Genomic DNA, 8,981 nt, shown 5'->3' on the forward strand with positions numbered 1-8,981 from the left:
ATATAAAAAAACGATGATGAAAATGTATATTAAAACGTATCACTTATAGCACTGCTTAATATATGATAATTTAAGTAAATTATAAATAATTTGTAATAATAATAGTTAATAATAGTGTTTTTTTTAAATATTTATTAAAATGTCCATACAACTGGCAAGTACATATTTGTATTATTTTTATTCATGTTCATATTAATATTTTTGGTAAGTCATGCTTATTCATGAAAATACTGTCACAGTTTCAAAAATCACCCAATGCTCCTAAAAGTGAGCTAAATATGCCGCCTTATATTTGGGGTGTCCATGATGATAATATGACCTGGACATGTTTTATGACACTAACTCAAAACAAGAACCCCCCCCCCCCCCCTCCCCCTCCATAGACCAGCAGTGCCTAACACATTTACTTATTCACTCATGTGGTCAAGCTAAACAGAGCACACTATAGCAAACGATTAGGAATCAGCAAATTACATGCGCTATCTGTAGCTGGGATTAATAACCTCGTGTGGAATAATTAAACAGTAAATGAAGTTTGTCTGCCAGCCTTACAGCAACTCAATCTAATAACTGATGCAGCATCATTGGCAAATGTAGACAGTGATAATGATCTAAATCACATGTAACGTCTCGTTTCTCAAACAACTGCTGTCAGCACAAAATTAAAGGTGGCGGTTATTTATCATGGTGACTAGTTTTCTGTTTCATGTGTTATAAATTATATCCATCTTTTAATCTTCTTTTTTTTAATTAGACTGTAAAGTTGCTGTGCAACGGTAACTGGTTTTATACACACGGTCTTTTGTCTCCTGCATATCTTGCTTTGTTTACTTCGAAATGACCCCATTTCGCTCCCTTTTTTCCTCCGCATGCTCTTTCTTTTCCTGCTGTCCGTTCATGCTTATATCATTTCAGTCTCGGCCTCTGAATTATTGACTAGTCTGAAGTCTCTAGAGGTGGTGGAACGTGGATAGCTCGAGTCAATGTTGGTTTGTATTGAACCGCTGAAGAGAACTCAGACATGTCCTCCATAACAATCAGTTCAGTGGAAAGAGCCAAGAACATTTCCTCCGATGTTTCTCAATGTCTGTCATGAGAAAAGTGAATAGATTGTGTTTAAGTTCCTGATAATCTCATCATTTTGTACTGTTTTTGAGAGGTTTGGACATGTGTCTGTCAATAGAAACATGAGATTTTAGGTGAAGAAGGACATGGGAGATGAGTGCTAGTTATCACAACGGTTAAATCTTACATACTTTGAGTCAATGGTCCAATTTGTTTTTGACTAAAATTGTTTGATATGTTTTTATATATTATTGATATTTTATTGATTGATTTAATACCAAAGTGTTTTAATATAGGCCTACTATGCATACTAGTGTTGCCTTTCGCCAATACCGTGTTCTCCTAAACCATGGAGTAACCACAGTACCATCTCCAAAAACACTATTATCGTGATTTTTAAAAAAGACTAAAAATGCTACAGTGAAAAACTGTTAATTGGTTAACAGAAAGTTTCCTTACTATATACGGTAAATAAACGCGATAGATCTACATTTAATGTAATTTTACTGTAAAATACTGTTAAATTTGCAGTTTTTGAAAGTGAAAAAGAACAACTCGTATAATTTACAGTGAAAAAACGTAAATTGACATTCCCACAATTCCCTGCGTGACACTTCACATTTTATGTATTTTTGTTGAAATAACTATGTTTCTTCTTAGTTTTTTTTTTTCTAATCAGTTATGGTGTTCAATGTTTGTGTGAATGACACTGTGCAGCTTCTATATATCAGTATTATCGTTCTTGTGGAAGAGCTGCTTGTGATGAGCTTAGATTGATCATGTGACTCTCATCTCTGTAGTGATTGGTGGTTATCAGTATATTACAATAGTACAAAACAGATAGTAATACTTCAATAGGTCGGTAAATTAACATTATATCAGATAATGAAATATGGTTAATTACTACATTTTAAGTTAAGTCTGAAATATGTTGCTACTGTATTTTATACGGTACATTTTTGGCAACCACAGCTGCCAGTATTTTACCGTAAATTTAACAGATTTTTTTTTTTTACAGTAACCAATTGTAGTTTTTTGTTGATTCTAATATAAAGATTTATTGAAGCAACGGTCAACTTTTGGCTCTCTTGGTTTCCATTCATTCCAGTTGTGCATGTACACATTACGTTAAACATTCACGTAATACGATGGTTTAATATAATATTTTTTTATTCAAATGATTTAATAATAATAGTCCAACATGCCTCCCAGTGAGCATTTTGTGTCCAGCACAGCGATTCATGACCCAAAAGCCCAGGTTCAGCTGCAGAAATACCCCATCTGATTATACTTCTCGGGGTTGAGCAACTTTGAATGAAACTCTTGTTCGGTTGCGAACAACGTCACTCTGCAACAGCCGGCTTACTGATACTGTTGAGCCTTAGCACTGTTTTCTTTGCCCTGCCTTCGTTTAAGAAGCTTATTTCATAAGAAGATCGATGCAGAACTTTACATTTGTGCTCGGAAGCCGGCCTCTCTTTAGGAGAATCTCAGGCAAATGCGTGTGAACAAAGTGCTTCAAGGTTTCTGTGTGATGCATTGACTTCCAGAAGAGCTGCATATGACTCCCACTGTGAATAGCCATTTAAACTACAGCTGCGTCTATTGTGAAATTACCTGTTGCTTAGAAACCATTATGACTGGATGGATCTGTTCTTGCTTAGCCAAGGTCTCCTTGTTATTCTTTATACAAAGAAACCTTCGTTTAACATAATTAGTGGTGCTTGCATTGAACAAACGCCCTAACCCTATAAAGATTACGCTTTGGCTCGTATCACATCCCACACAGTTTGTCCTGAAAGTGGGCGTGGGTTGAGGAAAGGTGTGTTATTACTTTTTTAAGTACTGGTGGGTGATAAAACCGGTGAAATCCAGTTGACGGATAGACTTGAGGCATATTTAGAGACCAGGGGATGTATTGCAATAATTTTTTACTCACCAGCCACTGTGGCTAGTGTTTTTTTCCGAAGTTACTAGCCATTCAGCATTTTAACTAGCCACAATCTGACATTGATACCATAGGGAAAAACTGCCACATAGATAATTTTAATATTATCTCATAATTTGGCAGCGGGTATATTAGGTTAGGTTGCTGTCACTTTAAGATTTGATGCACAGATACTGTTACACATGTGTTTTCTTTCTCAACTGTTTACATTCACTTAAAACATACAGTAACTGACTGTGTTTACGTGAATACTCACCAATATCGAAATGTTGACATTGTTTTGTGTGTATTTGACTGTTCAAGCGATAAGAAGTGGGGGAAAAAACTCAGTTTAGTACTTTATGCAGCTTTATGTCCACGCACTTTGGGTGTGAGCACGAAATCTGCTGGAATGAGTAAAATTATGTGCAATACATGCAAATGCATTGTGATAAAAACCACCAAGAACGACTTCGCAATCACCTACAACACTCTATAATATAGTTTGTAAACACTCAAGGAATAATGCCCCAGCAACCATGCATAATACCATAGCAACTATCCATAAATCTTTAGCAATTGCATAGTAACGCCTTGGCAACCACCTAGTTACACCCTAGCAAATGCCTTGCATTGTCACAAAAGACAAACCAAAAACAATGTCTAAAACTGCTTGCTTGACAACCATCCTCAACATGTACTTCTATATAAAGCTCCTTAGCAACCATTCATAACACCCTAGCAGCTGCAACGAAATGACCTAACAACTGAAGCAAATCCATAGCAAGGCCTTAGCAACCATGCATTATACTCTAGCAACTGTATTGCAACATCTTAGCAACCTAGCCATAACTCCCTAGCAACCGCATAGTACAACCAGCCAGAACACCATGTCAAAGACATAACATTACAACTTAGCAACACCTTAGCAACTACCTAACAATGCTTTGGCAAACACCCACAACATCCTACCATCTAGTTTTATGTAAAGTTTGAAAACACCCTGGCAACCATGCAGATTACCATAGTAACCAGTCATAACACCCTAGAACCTGCATAGTAACGCCATAGCAGCCACTCAGAAGACCCTAGCAACCACTTAATAACACCATATAAACTACCCATAACACAAATGCATTATCGCATTAAAATCTGAACACCTTAGGGACTGCCTAAAACTGCCTGGCACCCATGGTATTCAGTTTTATGTAAAGTTTGACCCTAGCAATCTCCCAGAACAGTTTAACGATGCCCTAACAACGACCCGCAACACCCTAGCAACAATTTAGACGATGTTCCACCTTTGAGTAGATTGTAAATGTTATTAAAAACCAAAACCATCACCGATGATCTTGCAAAAGTGATCCAGCCTTCACATCGTGGTATTTTGAATGTGTTAAAACAATGTTTTGAACCAGGTGACAGAGTCTCCATTGACAACAGAAGGCTCCACCCACTCCCTTTCTCCTGATCTCAGTGTGGCCCGCCCAGGGGCGGAGACATCGAGCATCATCCTGCGTTGTGCCAGAAGCCTGACGGAGGCGTCCCGCTGCCATTATTATTGTGTGAGTAACAACACCCCATAATTACCCCACTGCTCAAGACAACACCAGTCGTACCTGTTACTCCTTTCCTTTCAACACTGCCTGACAAGTGTCATAAAATAATCAATCTTTATTTGCATAATTATGTGTTTGGATGAGATACTAGGTTCCCAAAATACAGGTCACCTCAAAATGTGTTTGTCATAAGTTAAAGCATTATTCATAAGATCTTTCTGCAGGTCTCCATCAGTGTAAAGCTTCTCTTTTTCATAATTCTCCTAATGAGTTTTCTCTGTTGGAGATGCCATCTGCCTAACCTCAAGAAGAGAGGACGCATATAGAATAATTAACAAGCTGCTCATGAATAATTAAACTCTTTGTATTAAAGTCTATTAGATTTGTGAACACAATTGTTTCATATAACATGTAAAGGATATTAAAACTAAAATTAGAGCTAGCACAAAAGAATCATGGTACTACCATTTTGTTTTTGTTTTTTTTGGACATGTTACAATGTAATATTATGATTTTAATATTATACCATGGTAATTTTGTTTTGTTTTTTGGATCATGTTAATAACTTATTTTTTTGGACATTGTATCATGGTAATACCATGTTTTTTAATGTTACCATGATTTAAAAAAAAATGTATATATATATATTTTTTTATACAAGATTCATGATAATACAGCATTTATTTGGACATATTTAATAATTTTATTTAATAATTCATAGACATTCTCTGGCGTATGGCAGCAGAAGGCCCATAGAATCAACTAGAGTCAGATACGACTGAAATGGTTCATGAATTAATCAATGATTATGATATTATCATGCTTTTTCTTATGAAAGCTTGTTTCTGCCACTGAATTAAAAATAAAAAAGGACTTTTTTTCTCAGAATTGTGTGATATGAAGTTGCAATTGTATTTTTTAAAAAAAGTCAGTTGCAAGATATAAACTCGCAATTGTGGGAAAAAAATCTGAATTGCGAGAATTAAAAAAAAAATCTGCGATAAAAGTCAGAATTGCAATCACAATTGTGAAAAAAATTCTGAATTGTGAGAAAAGTCAGAATTGCGAGAAAAAAAATCAGAATTGCGAGAAAATAAGTCAGAATTGCAAGATATAAACTCACAATAAATAGAATTAAAAGAGATAAAAAAATCACAATTATCTTTTAGATTTTTTATTCTGTGGCAGAAACAAGCTTCCATATATCCTAGACATAATATTGTGGTGATGATAATAATAACAAAGAAGCACATTTTTAGATCTTTCCACTATTTGGGACATGATAATAAATTACATTTGATTAAAGTTTATTGAATTTACCATGGCGATACAATCACCATACAAAGCCACAACCACAGTTTTTGTAATTTAAGGAAGGTTGGAAAACTTGGAAACACCTTGTTGACCTTTGAAGTGACCCGAATGAACTTCCTCATTCCTGATTGGCTGATGAGCCATCACGTTCCCCGCCCCTTCGTACATTTTGTTTAGTAGTATAGATAACATATTATCTGAGGAAAGACTTATCTCTAAACAAACTCATGCTGGTCTGTATATGAACCTCTGAAACACAGCCTTGTTGACCAGCGAAAGAACGATTTGCTGAACCACCAATTGATAGTCATTTAAATGTAATTGTTTTTGCTTTTTGAAGCGTGATGGTTGAGGTGGTCGTGAAATAAACCTGACCTCCACCTGGAGTGATCTGTGTAATGGTGCTTTTAGCGTCTGGTGTGTGTGAAGATTCATGCCGCGTTGGGCAATATCTGCATGCCAGGCTGGGCACATGAATTCTTGAAAGTGTGTGTGTGTGTGTGTGCAAAGACTTATGAATGATTCACACACAGTGAACTAGATGAGACCATCTAACATGGACAGTTCATGTATTTTTTAGCCTTCAGGGTGTGTTTTATGAGGTCATCGGATCTTTGCTCTAATTGTTGTTTTTTCAGGCAATTATAAAACAAAAAAAAAACACAATTTGGTCAGAGAACCATCATGGTGTTTAGATTCACTTTGGATTTCCACTTCCTGCCTGGGTCCTGATCACCGCGTCAGGGTTTATTTTGCGATAACAACCATCTGGATGTATCTTATCGTCACACCGGATGCGAATAGCGCGTCAGGAGCGAGTGATTTCAATGTTAAGTCAATGCAAAGACGCGTTACGCGTGTAAAAAATTCCTGCGGCGTAGAATGCGGCGCCGTAGACGCGAATACGTCTCATTCGCTCGTCAAGTTCGCGCGAATGGCGCGAATTGAGCGTCGCGTTAAGCGCAAATTATTTTATGTAGAGCTTTTTGTGCATTCACGCGTTTGACGCGAATTGGCGTCTGCCGCCCGAGTTGAAAAATCTGAACTTCTGCGTCAATTCGCGCCGCGTTAACTAATCAGAGCCTGCTTGCTGCTGTCACGTGGTGAAGTGACTTGATAAACGGGGGAAGGCCGGATTTTCAGATTATAATGTCATTTCAAATGTTTGGCCTCAATAAATTATTATATGTTTGGCCTCAATAAATTATTATATGTTTGGCCTCAATAATGTATTTTGTAATGACTAAATGCCCGCGTGAAAGAAGGAATGACATTGTTCAGATGTTAACTATGAATGTGACACAACACTGAACACTTGCAGTCCTAGGCTACATTTCTGAATGAGATGAAGAAAAACTCACATAATAACGTTAATTAAAGAAGTCGTTTGACCTACGTTATAACGAGTCATTAATGTATTTTAACTTATATGATTCATATAATAGAACCGAAGCTATAGATTGTGAATTTAAACATTTCTGGTTTACCAGCGGCAGACGTCAGGAGGACTAGCCGAGGTGAGGCCGCTCCAGGCGGGTTACATGAGCGCGAGCGCCCGGTGATCGTCTGGGTCTCACAACTCGGAAACGTCAGATCAAATTTTTAAAATAGGCGCTATCTTTATAAAAAAACCACAGATTTGAGCTTTAAACAACTACATTCTCGACTGAACAACTCTTAAAACTACATTTCGTGACACAATAACAGTAGTCAAATTTTAGAGTACAGTTTAAAATTTCCCGCCTAGCACTTGCCTCTCCCAGAAGAAGCGGATTTCGCCTCGGACGAAATTTGGATGAAATGCGAATGCATTCAAAATGTTCAAGCGTCAAACTAGACGCGGCAGGCGCGAATTTGACGCCTATTCGCGTCCGGTGTGAACGCACAGTTACACACTTCTTTTTTTATTATATCTTACAGCTCTATAAATGACTACCATCCTGATTGTTTTTCTTAGTACCTTAGAAGCTTTTCCAAATGCTAGATATCAACATTTACTTTTTTTTTTTTTTTTTTTAACAAAATGACATGCCATTACATGCAGAAATGCTCTTTGTGGTGTGCGTTAAATGCCTTGAGTGCTGTTGAATTGTAAATCCATCTCGGTGTTGTTCTCCGTTTATGTGGCTGGAGGCTTCTCCCAGAGAAAGAAAGAGACACTGTGCTAATGTTTCTCTACCTTTTGATCCGAAGCCCAAATAATGAGACGCTTATGAATAATAAATCCGGATCGTTCCGTGTGACCTTGCGGGGAGATTCAGTGGGCCGTGATCGGAGAAGCGGGAAGGGTTGTCTATGTAAATTTACTTGGGGATTCACTTCCATCACTAATTATAAAACCCATAATAATCACGACTGACTGGATTGAAAAGACGCCCAGTCAATAGTCGATTGGATCAATTCCCTAAATTACGCCAGCTGGACGACCCTTCTCGCCTTTTATCAGACTGACACGCAGAGGGACGAAACCGAGAGCAAAGATGGCCGCCATCACATGAGGAAACTTCAGAGGGAAGAGCTTCACTTCAAATAGAATGGGAAGGGTGGCTTTTTTCAAGGCACTTTGCCATAAATTTTTCATCTGCATCTGGCTTTGAGGCGGACGGGGGAGGGGGAAGGCCAGCTGGGGGGCAAATCGAAAAGCTTCTACGCAAACCTGGGCTCTCGGAGCCAAAAGACCGAGAAAACAAGAGGGGGAGGGAGCTGACGGACCGAAAGAAAACAAGATTATTATTTACAGAAGAAGAACAAAGAGCGGTTTATACTCCAGCCTTGTTTGGATGCTCCCGGCCTCTCCGCTTTAAGTAAACCGGGGCAGGACAGAAGCTGTGATCTCTGGGACAGCAAGACGAGGGCTCCTGCCATTGATGTCCTACACGAGAGAAAGAAAGAGACTGCCAGATGTCCTCAGTGAGATGTAGAGAAGGGATAGTTCACCTCCCTCGTCTTCTTCGTGCTGTGTTAAACCTGAATGACTTTCTAATATTAATACTAATTATAATGTATTTATTTAAATATTTTCTTCCGCTGTAGCCTATAGCTCATTTTCACTTGCATACATTCAAATATGATGCATTAAGACGATTGATCACGAGACACTTGAAGACCAATGCCAT

Source organism: Phoxinus phoxinus, assembly GCF_949152265.1.
Source record: "Phoxinus phoxinus genome assembly, chromosome: 25".
Lineage (NCBI taxonomy): Eukaryota > Metazoa > Chordata > Actinopteri > Cypriniformes > Leuciscidae > Phoxinus > Phoxinus phoxinus.